This window comes from Arvicanthis niloticus, chromosome X, assembly GCF_011762505.2.
Source record: "Arvicanthis niloticus isolate mArvNil1 chromosome X, mArvNil1.pat.X, whole genome shotgun sequence".
Lineage (NCBI taxonomy): Eukaryota > Metazoa > Chordata > Mammalia > Rodentia > Muridae > Arvicanthis > Arvicanthis niloticus.
The window spans coordinates 5,457,757-5,471,493 of record NC_047679.1 but is presented as its reverse complement, the minus strand read 5'-3'; the positions used below and the strand labels follow the sequence as shown (position 1 = coordinate 5,471,493).

General features: G+C 37.6%; 1 long non-coding RNA gene across 4 annotated transcripts in view; it reads left to right on the top strand.

Annotated features, from left to right (window-relative positions):
* Positions 1-13,737, top strand: part of LOC143435529 (uncharacterized) — a 216,852-nt gene that overhangs the window by 140,900 nt on the left and 62,215 nt on the right. For all 4 annotated transcript variants that reach the window (XR_013105906.1, XR_013105903.1, XR_013105904.1 and 1 more), the window contains one exon: positions 3,603-3,669. This is a non-coding gene — a long non-coding RNA (uncharacterized LOC143435529). The remainder of the gene's footprint in view (positions 1-3,602; positions 3,670-13,737) is intronic.

Genomic DNA, 13,737 nt, shown 5'->3' with positions numbered 1-13,737 from the left:
ATACTGTCCAACATTGTCCTCTACAAGCTATTCAACCTCTCAGTCTGGAGAAATAGTCCAAGAAGGTTCCCCTTCCTGGTGAATGGGAGAGAAAGAGTTCGTTCTGACAGTGCATGTAGATTTTCTGTGGATGAGACTACAAGTTAAGAGGGAAGTACACTCAGAATGAAGCTCTTGAGACCTATATATTTCTATAAACTGTAGTATATCACTTTTCTTTTTCTGTAAGGGAATCCTTGGCTCACATATGTATGAATGACATCAGTCTTGTGTTAGAGCCCAGAAACTTCAAGTTTTAATAGAGAGTTGCACCACCTAGAGGCTTTTAGTTGCCCAGGCTGTTGGGCCAACTGCCATTAGCAATATTACAAAAAGAGGTCCAGGAAAGCGATGTCAGAGTCCCTGTCTCTGTCCACATCTGGGCCATCAAATGTCACAAAAGAAACACTGAGCTGAAGCCCTAAAAGTCAAAGTATTTACTAGATAGAAACTAATTGAAAATTATTTTAAGAGACTGTATTTGGGGGCCGGGTGGTGGTGGCACACGCCTTTAATCCCAGCACTTGGGAGGCAGAGGCAGGCAGATTTCTGAGTTTGAGGCCAGCCTGGTCTACAGAGTGAGTTCCAGGACAGCCAGGGCTACACAGAGAAACCCTGTCTCAAAAAAACAACAACAAAAAAAGAGACTGTATTTGGCATGTATGATGCCTTTAATCCCAGCACTTGGAAGGCAGGCATGTCTGTGATTTCAGTGCCATCCAGATCAGGCAACCTGGTGGCAAGTTTTAAGCCATCCAGAACTTCATAGTGAAACTATGTCTTAAAAAGTAACCACCACCACCACCACCACCACGATCACCATAATCATCACGTGAGACACAGAAAAATAGTGGGCAATTTCTCAGTGAAAGTGAGAATTGTAGAATTGAAAGGGAATAGGTTTCTTTTATAATTGTTAAGATACATAGTTTACCTTGTAGGCCATTTTCATCATTTATATTTAAATATATAGGAAATGATATCTTTTAGGAAGTATATTTTTAAATATAATAATTTTCTTTATTGAGAATTGCATACAGTGTACTTGGATTATATTCATTCCCACCCATCCTACATTCACTGCACATCTTCTACCCTCTGTTGTATTGTGGTGGTGAGGGTGGTGGTGGTGGTGGTTGACGTTAATAAAAGTTCATTTCTTGATGCCCAAATACTCATGGGTGTAGGGCTATTCACGGAAATTTAATTGACAAGGGTTATGACCTTATATAAAATGGATTCCGCCTCTTAAGAAGAAGAAGCCATTAACTGTCAGTAACTCTTCAGTTATGGGTATATATATATAATATATTCTATATTAGAATGTTGATTGGCTGGATTTCATGCAGGTAACACAGCTGCTATGAGTTTATGAATATAGCAGTATTCTGTCATGTCTAGAAGACAGTATTTTGCTCTGGTCCTCCCAGTCTTCTGGCTCTTACAATATTTCTGGCCCTCTTTCACAGTGGTCCTTGAGCTTTGCTGATAGCAAGAGGAAAAAAATATAGATGTGCCATTTGTAGCAGACTTCTCTAATGGTACTTTCTGTTCTTTGACCAATTGTAAGTTTCTGAGTTAGCCATCAACCAGCGCATAAAGAAACTTCTTTCATGAGGTTTCATGGCGTACTATGCCTGTCTGTGAACAGTTGCCAAAATCATTGGTATTGTGAAACCTGAGAGTTACAGAAAATTAAATCAGTTTTGGATGTTGTTAAGTATGTAGATAATTTTTAAGTCAGATGAACTACTAAAACACTAATTACTAAACCTAAATTTAGGTTTATATACTTTGGATTTGGTAACTATATATAGTGTAGAGAAGTAAAAATATATTGGTCCTATTAATTATCATGAAAAAATATATTATGTGGGAATTGCATTTACCTATGAGAGATGAATTCACAAAATTTGTTAGTCTGCTTGCATAGGATGCTGGTATAACATTATAATGATCTCCTCCCTAGTTTTGTCTGCAAAGTAAGAGTTACTTATAGTTAAAAATTGTAATCAAGATATGTAATTAAAATTACTAGAACTAATAAGGGTGAGCAGAAAATGACTGTACATAAAATATTCAAGGAAGGTAAGATATGTTTTTAATAAGGAAAATTATACAGGGTAAGAGGAATGTGTTTTAATTAAGCAAAAACTAAAGAACAAGGCTATTGTGCTCTAAAGACTATAGTTGTTCTAAAAACAAGAAAGAGGAGAAGAACAAGATGAAAAATGAATGTATTTAAGGAAATTGGAGGTTTTTAGAGACAGATTTTTGTTTGTTCAAGCTAATAAGATTGGATAGATTTCACTGTAAGAGATTTTTCCTCTTTGTTTTTTTTTTTTTTTTTTATAAGAGGTCAGTAATGAGATGGGCATTGTGGCTCACAGTTCTAATACTAGCACAAGGGAGACTGAGGCAAGAGGATTGTGTTGAGTTAAGGCCAACCTAGAAAGTAGTGTGAGACCCTTTCTGAAAACAACAGTAACAAAAGAGCTCAAGAATACATAAATGCAAATCTAAAATTTGATTTTTCAGTGTTAAAAAGGACATAATTTTATTAGATTATTCAACAATGTTTTCTTATAATATATTATTAAACTCTTTTTTGTTGTTGGACAATTCCCCCAGGAAACAGCAAGTTCTTTGTCTTATGTAAATAGCATTTTAAGTCTAGGAATCTTGTCAACTACTTGCCCTTTGGACTAAAACACTAAGCTCTGCATTTCCCTTGTTTTCAAAGAAATTTTATTAAATGCTTGCCTGAATACTTTTACAAGCTAGCAAGTTCATTCTACCAAACAAGGAAAAGGCTTATACCGTTTGAAGGAAGGGGAAATGTCTATTCTTTCCTTCAACAAAAAGGATAATTGAAAAGGGGGGGAAGGATTGGCCATCTAATCAGGTTATTTGGATGAGGAGGCACATCTGACTTCTTTCCCCATTATCACAGACCTTCTAGACTGTAACAGTCCCCTTTAGAGTACCCTCTCTTTTTGATCTTTGAGAAGCATCATGGTCTTGCTTTTTTTTTCTTTGTCAGCAACATATCTGCTTCACTCACCACTCCCTCCATCTTTACATCCTTTCCTTTTTTACATCTTGTTTTGAGTTTTGTTGCTGTTTGCTTTGTTTTGGTTTCTTTATGAGACAACTTCCCTTACTAAGCAGTCCCAGTTGGCACAAAATTCCCTATGTAGTTCATGTTGGCCTGGAACTCACAATCCTCTCTCTGCCTCTACTGTCTAAATCGTGGGGTTTTAATATGTACTGTTGTACCCAGCTCTATCTTTTCTTCATTACATAATGCTGTCTTTGGTACATGGTAAGCATTACAAAACTATTCACTGATAAATAACAATAAATTAATGATAAATAGTAGGTAACAGGGAACTGGGAAAAATGAGACTTCTGACCATAGATAGTTACAGGAATTCTAGAGCTCTTACAATCAGAAATAGGTTTTTTCCTGTTTGTCACAAGGATATACATGGAATTGGGTGTTTATTACAAAGAGTGACTTTGCCACATTTTCTGTCCTCACAGGCCTAATTTTTTTACAGGTAACAACATTCTTTGGGACAAAAAGAGAAAGGAAATTAAGATCCAGCTTCACATTTTCCCCTACAGGTAGGATTCACAAGATTTTTTCCCTTCTGATAACATTTTGCTTCCTCTTCTCTCCCTCAAGGTCTTTCTGCATTTTAGAGCACAAAAGCAAATGCATGAAAGAATCATAAAACTTTTACAAGGGTCTTAAGTACCTCAAGTTCAAGTTGGCCTATATTCTCCAAAGTCCTACTAACTTAGGAACTCTCCAATTACTTTCAAACTTGCTTATTCATCCCAGAGAAAGGATGCCCTGATACTAAATTCTTTGAAAAAGCATATTGTTATAGAGAGGGCTTTCAGGGATTCAAAAGCTGATATTCAAGGCTATAGGAAAACCCTATGGTATGGCAGAAAAATATTTTTAAAAATGGTCTTTGTAATTTCTAAATACTTTTGACTGCTCTTTAAAACAGCCTAACTGAAGGGTATCTCAGCCAAGAACACAGGCAATTTCTCATTCTAGTATGGGAAGCACAGTTGACTAGAGTGATTTAAGTATAAGCAGGATGTTGAGGGAGTAGCCAATTCAATTGCCAGTGCACTGGGGTTTGCTTTTGTGCGTTTATAGCACCCACCACCACATACTGTGTGATCTGAATGGACATGGCTTCTCAGTATCTAATGTGTCAGTGATTCAGCAGTCCCTGGGCCTTCAGGAGCTCATCATTCATTAGTACAAAGGTGATTCATATCAGTGTAGAAGCTCTTTGATTTGTGACCTATTGCTTGAACCACAAACAGTGTCACTTGAAAAGACTGTCGATAGGCCTTATAGATTTCAGCAACACATGATTTTAAAATAACCCCTTTCAGCCCATGTTTAGGTAGTTACATGGCTGAGAGTTTATGGGTATAACTTTTGATAATCCTAGGAAATACAGCCTCCCAGGAAAATTTCTTTTACTCTGGTTTTTAAAATCTGCTTACTCCCTTTCCCACAAAAATCTCTGAGACTTAGGTACAGGAGTTGTGTTGTAAATGTGTCCATTCAGACTGGATTCTACAATTCCACAGCTGTGGTTTTCTGCAACAGTCTCCATCTGTTACAAAGAACATTTCCCTTGATTAGGGGTAGGGACTACATTTATCTGTGGAAATAAGGACAAATATTTAGATTGTGTTAGGGATTATTCTGATCTAATAAAGTGGCAGTTGTAGATTCTCTTCCCTGATTCATAACTTCACTATCTCTGGTTAGTGGGCCACAGTTTTCAGTACAAGGATGATTTTGCTCTTTTTGAATGGGCCTTACATCCAATTAGAGAGCTGTTGCTTACCACCAAGGTATGTATGCCACTACTGCACAATTAGGATTATCATGTCATGTTGGCCATTGTTGTGGCTCATAGGCATCATAGGTGGGTAGGACTGTTGATGGATTACTTAAGATGAAAGGTAGTCTCCTTAGGGAGGTTCAAATTAAGGATCTCTGGGTTTTAAGTCCAAAGTGTATGCATGATACCAATAGACATGCTGATGTGGACAGGGGAAAGATCACAATGCCTAAACTCCACACAAAGAACTACAGATAACTAATGAATGCTAACAGTGGAAGTTGTAGTATATCTCAGGGGAAAAAAGCACACCAATTGGTTACTCTATAACAAATGATCATCCATGAAAACATACACATACAAAAACCATTATACAGACTGAGCATGTTTAGAAATACATTCCATACTTATATATCTAATAATAGTTAATAAAAGAAGAGTCCATTAATCTGAAAGATATAAAAGAGATATATAGAAGGGGATAGAAGGAAGAAAAGGAAGTAGGTAATGGTTTAGTTATATCCTAATCACAAAAAAATAAAAAATTAAGATAACCCATAGCTCTTAGCACTTGTTAACTTTTGACTTAATCAAAGTGCTTCTACAAAAACCAAACCAAAACAATAAAAATCAACCAAGTTTTGAGTTCTTGTTATCAAACAAACTATTTTCAATTAGTCAACACAAATGGCTTATATCTCTTTACCGTGAGCCTAAAAATTAGTTATCTTTCCAATATACATTTTTTAGGGGAGGAGTCGCCTTTTTTCTTCTCTTTTTCTCAGAGCAGGATCTTACTTTTTAACTCAGGCTGGCCCTGAACACATCACATTGCTCTAGCCAGCCTCACTCTGGTACTGCTTTAGCCTTAGCATTCTGAGTGTCATCTTACTTGACATCAATATATTTCCTTATTCAACTCACTATGAGGGGAAATAAGCAGCTGTCTAAGTCTCTCTCTCTCTCTCTCCCTCTCTCTCTCTCTCACTCTCTCTCTTGCTCTCTCTCTCTTGTTCTCTCTCTCTCTTTCTCTCTCTACCTATCTACCTCTCTCTCCCTACCTCTCTCCCTCTCCCTCTCCCTCCCCCCCCTCTCTCTCCCCCTCTCTCTCATACACACACACTCATGTACACAAAAACACACACACACACACACACACACACACACACGCATACACATACACAGTGAAAGACTAAAAATTTTCCAGTCATCTTAGTCACACATTTTAGTCATCTTAGTTGCTTTTCTGTTGCTGTGTTAAAACACCATGACTTATACAACTTATAGGAGAAGATTTATTTTGCCTTATGGTTCCAATGAGTTAGAGTCCTAGTGTCAGGGCAGAGGCAGCAGGGAAGAATGGCAGGTAGAGCAGGAGTCTGTGACCTCCCATCTTGAACTGCAAAGAAGAATCCGAGGGATGAAACCAGGAGGAGGCCAATGCCTTATTCTCTCACCTCTAGTGACAACCTTCTTTCAGTAAGGCAATATCCCCTAAACCTTCCCAAATAGTGCCACCAACCTAGGATTAAGCATTCAACTCTATGAGGTTATGGCAAATATTCTCATTCAGATCTTCACAACAGGCAATTTACAGTTCATGTGTATGTAGGCAGCATATTGTATCCGTAAATATGTATAAGTTAAATTTCAGAAGACATTTTATGGTTAAGAGATTCAAGAGGTATTTTAAACATTTACTCTTGATTCTGCTTAGATAGGGAATAAGTTAAGTGTAACATGCTTTCATAAATAATTTCTATATGTAAACACTATAAATTTAGATTCCATAATGCATTATTTTGAAATTATATGTGGCTCAGTGGTAGACTATTTGGCTATTGCATGAGGTTCTGAGGTCTATCTTCAGTAATGCTTACACACACATACATACTAATTTTGTTTAGAATGAAGTCTTAAGAGCCATTTCATTTATACTCCTTGTTGTTTCACTGAGAAGACTGAAAATAAGAGAAATTGAGCTATGATGCTCATACTCTTTGGGACATCTGTGGACAGCATTCTAATGTCCATGAAAACCATGGTAGGTGATAGCAATCAGAACATGTTGCACATGTCTCAAATTCAAATTGAGTATCTCCATACCTCTGCCTCCTTAACCTATATTATTCTCTGGTAGTGGTAACACTTTGAAAGACAGAAAAGAACCACATCCTCTAGGAGGTCATGAGTTCAAATCCCAGCAACCACATGGTGGCTCACAACCATCCGCAATGAGATACCTCTCTTATGGGATGTCTGAAGACAGCTACAGTGTACTTGCATATAACTTAAAAAAAAACACCACCACCACCAAACAAAACAAAACAAAACAAAACAAAAACCTTTGGCCCAGAGCAAGCAGGGCTGCAGCAAGAGGGAGAAGAGAAGGGAATATATATATATATATATATATATATATATATATATATATATATATATATCATCTGTCCTCTGATCAGCAAGTTAAAGTAGAAGGTATAATTTCAGCATGAGGCACAAGAGGATGAGTTTTTAGGACAAGGAATCAGCTGACCACATTTTCTAGATCTGGATGAGCCATAGTCAAATTAGAAAAGGAACAATGGGAGCCAGGGCAGCAGACCTCAATTTGCCAACAACACTGATTATTGGAAGCAGCACTTTAAAGAAGACATTATAGAAAGGATTATTTCTCCATGGGGGGAAAAAGTGTGTAGGTAGGAAAACACATACACCATGAGGCCATGTAACATAATGTGTGATCTGGTCTATTAGGAAAACAAATTTTTGTTTTATTTTATATCTATATATTTTACAAAGAGTATTATAAAACAGCAAGACAATGCAATAGATAGAAAAAGAAACACTGATAGTCCTTTTAAAGGGTGTTTCACACACTAAAAGAAACATAACTTAAAGAATCGTCAGATTTCTGAGAAGCTGCAGTAAATATATCCTTAGCTTAGCATCTCCATGGCTTGCTAACAAGACGTTGTGTACAGGGAGGTGGGGCAAGAAAGCTGTCATCAAACTTTCATTGGTGATTTATAATATTTGTGACTACCACATGCAAAGAGTGTCAGCTGGCAATTTATTCTGCCTGATATAACCTGACAGATTTTCCTTCTTTTCTGACAACCAATCCAGCAAGTAAGGTTAACACATTTCAGCTCCAATAAGCAGAGGTAAACCTAGCAGGAGATTTGGGCTTTATCTTAGTCGTGCCTATATATTGGATGCCAATGTGTCCAATGTGTCAGAGGTGTTTAAACTAGCTAGCAAAACAGTTCACAACAGCCACTCAGTCACTGGGACAGAAAGGAAGGAGTCAAAGACACTGGAGTAGTGCTCATCAAACCCAGTCGAGTTCCCTGGAGGGCTTGTTAAAACATAGATAGAGCGGGTCTTCTCTCCCATAGTGTCTGACTTGCAAGGTGTGAAGCTTTTAACACGTTCCCTGGTGCTGCTGCTTGCCTTTCCCCAACCCAGGAGGCATGCTGAGAACCACTAGGGTAGAAGGCCACCCTGCCTTTTATGGCAGGTGGCTCAGGCAAATCTATCTCACAGCTGGAGGCATCACTCTATTGTCTGAAAAGACAGCTGGGGCTAGAAGGGGGAGGGAGAGGAATTCTTCTCCTCAGAGGCACCAGGAGGATTTTTGATTAGGAGACTGCTTCTGATCTGGTCTCTGGGTAGAGAAAGACTCTTTCCTTTTTGTGGAGAAGGGACAGGGAATGGGGACTACAGATAGAGGACAAGTGAAGGTGGCCTATAGAGGAAGAGGTGAAAAGGTCAATCCAAATGTGCTGAGACTTCAAAAGGATGCCCACTCTATTGTCTTCACAAAGAGACCCCAGTAGTCTTTGTTTAATCACAAATTCATATTGGTGCATGAGATACATTGGTACACAGCTGTAGAAAGAAGGGTGGAAAAAGATGTGAGCAGAATGGATTCCCTGGTATTTCCTCCAAATCACTCTCTACTGTTGATTGGCATGAATGGATCCTGCTGATATAGTGTGTTTATAGTTGAGAGGACTGGATTATGCCAGAAAGTGTGGTTATTCCTACTTCAAAAGATCAGATTCCAGGGAAAGATGGTTGCACTCATGTTGAAGCTGATCTACCTCAGGCATCTGACTAGGCCTCACTAAACCTCAGTTCAGTCATCTGTAAATTAGAATTCCATTATGTCTGAGATGCATTGCAGGGATATAACGAGAAGGTCACTTATAAACTGTAGAGGGCTGTACAAGGTGCTCAGCCAGCGATTGTCAAGATTCACTCTTGTATGCTTTTCTGCTCCCATAGCTCAAATATATAAAGAATTGGCTTGAGTGGGTTACAGTTGTAAAAGAATCTGGGCTAAATAGCTTCCTGCAAATTGACCTACTGAAAACACCAATAAATGCATGTGCATATATGTGGGACTTAATACAAAGGGCTGCCTATTTTTTCCAAGCATCCATCTTTCTTTCTTATAATGTATAGCCACCCAGCAAAGAAATAATTTTATGCCCTACTCTCTTTTATATCTGTGTGCCCATGATGCAACATTACAAACAGAAAAAATAATATTCTGAATTTTTGCAGAGAACTATTTCGTCTCAGAGGGCCATTCTTTTATCATAAGTTTAGAAGCCGCTCAGCTCATATGTGTGTGTAATGGCAAGAGCTCCAACTGCCACCTTGGACTAGCACACACTATAAAAGATAAGAGCTCCAAACAGGGAAGAAAAAAATAGAATGAAAGAAATTCTTTTTTCCTGGCAACAATGTGCTGCTGCTATTTCAACAGTCTCCTGCCTAGCTTGACTTCTTATGAAGTGAGAAGAACTTTTATCTGGCATATTTTACTCCTAGTTTCTTCTATTTTTGTCTGGAGTTCATTTCGTCTACTATGTGAGACTTTAATTATCGATTGCTGGTAGTCTCAGGAATTCATTGTCATTCCACTGCCACATATGTCTCACTGGTTTCTTGTAATGACCTCAAGTCCCATTCTCCAAATGCACTCAAAACACTCTCAAGTCTCAGAGATGCCACCTTCAGGTGTAGAGACAAGGTCTGTTACCTCCTATTACCAGGTGTCTAAGTACTTGTCAGACTATCATGGCAGCTCTATTTCAGTCCTGGTTTCAGCAGCTTTTATCTCCTTCTTCTGCATCACCAAATGATCCTTTCATAGATCCAGTGTCCTCATGTTTGCCTACATTTTCCTTCAGAAGCCAGTTGAAATGTAGGTGATGAATGAGCTGCCCATTCTGTAAACACTATTTTCCCTATGAGATAATCATTGCAGAATGATACATACCCCTACCAATTATTTAATTGGACCATACAGTAGTGGGATTTGAGGCACCCAGTAATGCTTGGAGGACATTCTTTTGCGTAGTACAATTTTCTTATCACTTCTGCCACTTGGTCTCCTGGATCATTTCCTGAAGCAGAGTCTGGTAATGGTGTGTGTGTTTTGTTGTTTTTGTTTTGTGTTGTTTTGGGGTTTTTTGAGCATCCTTTGTCCAGCTTCATCCAACATCATTCTATCTCAGAGGCTATCACTGTTCAGCTTTCAAAAAGGTTTCAGTTGATGCTAGGGAGACAGTACATCTTCACATGGCAGGGTCAAGTTTCTGACCTCATGGTGTACTTTAGTTGTATATGCTTTCTAATGTATACAATACAAAATTAATAGATGTTCTACTAGTAAGCAGTGCTCAGTCCTTGGATTCCAACAGCTGAAGGGTGCCAAGTCCTAATTGAAAGTGTTTCTGCAGTGAATGGTCACAAGTATTCAAAGAGATTAGCTCACATCCTGATAGTAAAGGTTTTCTTGAGATGGTTGCATTCAAAATGATATATTTTATAACTTAGTTTTTAAGAAATGTGCACTTGAAAGGTACAAAATAGAATATCATGATGGAACTTAGCCAATGTATCTGTCTCTATTGTTAGGGTCAGTTGTGCCCTGAATTATTCCACTTCCCATTTCTCCCAGCAATTATATTTCCAAAGTATTTTAGATATAAACCTCACTTCCTTTCATTTCACTTTTATATAAGGACATATTGAGTGTGACAGGCCCTGACATCACCTAATGAGAAATAGCTTTTGAGCCAGTCCTGACTATTATTAAGGTGACATTTGCCCTCTGAGCATTAAAAAAAAAATGTGATGCATGACTTTTATAACAGAACAAGGGAAGACTACAGGGAAGACAATAATCCAGGGAGAAAAGAAAAAATAATAAGTTCAGGAATTTTGTCTGAGGCTGGTAACATTTTCAAAGGTGTCTGAATTTTTTCTCCTTAAAGAAAACTGGGGGAAAAAGAAAATACACAAGGCAAAGTGAGATTCTGTGTATCTTGGGATTTATTTTTTTATTACTTTTCAGTAGGTTTCTTGCAGTAGTAACCCAATCTTGTCACAAAGAAACAACTCCCTCTCACTTTCTCCCAGGAAGAAAACTATGGGACAGAAAGTCATTTCCAGATTGGTTTCAAACTATAGGGGAAAAATCATTAGTAGGACATGCATGCATAAGTAATGTGGTGCTCCAAAATTGAGCCTTAACATGAGACTGTCACCAAAGTATGTTACATTAAAAGAAAAAACAAAACAAAACCACCATGAAATAATCAACACTTAAAAGCACACTTGTTCCTGTTTGACAGCATAATGAAAAGTTTCAAAGCATTCTTGTCTTTCAAATTGTACTAACAGTTTTATTTTCTATCAGATCTTTAGGTATGTACCAGGAATTTTGGGGATGAGGGCAGGGATAAAAATGAAAACATAGCTGCAAAACTGTCACAGATGATACTTGGAATCTTGGAGATGAATGCAGATTCTCATTAGGGATTGCAGTTTCCCATGGATCAATCTGTCAGCAACTTAATGCTGATTAGAACCTTTTCTCCAATGGCAGTTAGTATCCTTTACTGTATTTGAAGGTTGAAAGTTGTCTAAATTTTGGAGACATAGAAGTAGGGGGCATTTGCAGTTACTGACTTCATATCTGCTCCAGCAATCTTTATGTCCATTTCATTTGGGGAGAATTAAACATTTATCTGGACCAATGATTGTCAGACTTCAACACACACACACAAATGTGTACATGCACATGCACATGCACATGCACACACCTGCAGATCACATAGAAATGTATCATTTGGATATCCTATGCAAGTAGAAAGTCTGATTTTGCTTTAGGGTAAGGTCAGTACTTCTGGTCTGTGGAACATAATTTGAATAGGAGCATGATTTATAGTCTATACGTTTTACTGTGCATTCATTGTTTTTATAGCATGGTGATCAAAACACATAACAGAAAGTGTATAAACTTCCAGGAGGATGCATTTATTTTGGCCCATAATTTCAAAGGCTTGTAGTAGGGAAAGCACTGTGGATTGGCAGTTGGCATCAGTTGGAATTGTTGTCCCCATGACAACAAAAAATATTGGCAGGAACTAGCTGCAATGAGACTATAATCTTCAAAGGTCCTTCATAATGACATACTTTCTATGCCAGTTAGGCTCCAGTCCTTAGACGTTCCAAAGTCCTCCATGTCTTGGAAAAAGACCTTTCAAAACACAAGCCTTTGATGATCATTCTACATCCAGACTGTAGTTTATGTAAAACTTTTAGGCATGCTAGCCTTTGTTATTAATTATATCTTAAGTAATTCATTACTAACCATAGTTCAATTATCACAGTACTTTTCCACTGGAACTGCATCTATAATAACCATGTCTATAATATATTTACTTGTCTTTATATTAGTGTGTCTTTATTTCTATCTATATCTGCAAGTGGAATGAATTGAAGGTTATCCTCATAGAAATATTCCTCTCCTTGACATCTAGCTTCTGACGCAATGTATTTCATGGAAGAAAAAAAGAAAGATGTTTGCCAGGAAATTGCAAAAAGACATAATTATGCCTCTGGGAATGTGTTACACCTTTGAGTGTTGTGTGCCATTGGTAGAGAAAGGATCTGGAATAGTGGAACCTAGTGAATAATATGCTTGATATTTGCTTTAACAGACTCGGAGCTAGGAAACTTCACATTCCACATCAACTATATTGACTCCTTTGAGAGCTTGGAAAGAAAGCATTCAGAAGGCTGAGATAAGGGGACTGCCAGAATGGGCGACATAGTAAGACTCTGTCTTAAACATCAATCAACAAATAAATCAATAACAATAACAACAAAAACAGCTAAGAAGTATTTTTATAGATAATTATCACTTAGTGAGAGATGGCTCAGTGCACACTTCCAGAGGACCCAAATTCAAATCCCATTAACCCCATATTGAGTAATAATCATCTGTAACTCCAGTTCCAGGTGATCCGATGCCCTCTTCTGGACTCCATGGGTCGTAAGCATGCACACGATGCTTAGATATACATGCAGGGAAAACACTCTTAAATAATAAAGGTTTCATATTTTTGGCTGTGGGCCTAGCCTTTAATGGCTGAGTCATTTTTTTTCAGCCCAATATATCCTTTTAGAATAAATAAATACAAACATGAGTCTCATGTAAATACAATAATCTTAAAAATGTTATTAACAAATCCTAAAGAACACTTCCATGAGAGAAAAGGCTGAGGATAAACCATGACATTCAGTTCTCAAATTCTTCTATTCTATTTCTTTATTATTCCAAAGTGTTTGCGAATTTTCTTCCTCTCCTGTCCAACCCTGTTTGTATTCCCTCCATTTCCTCTCAAATTCATGATTTTTCTTTAAATTTATTACACACACACACACACACACACACACACACACCATATAGTTTAACACAACAATGTAGTAAAATAAGAAACTA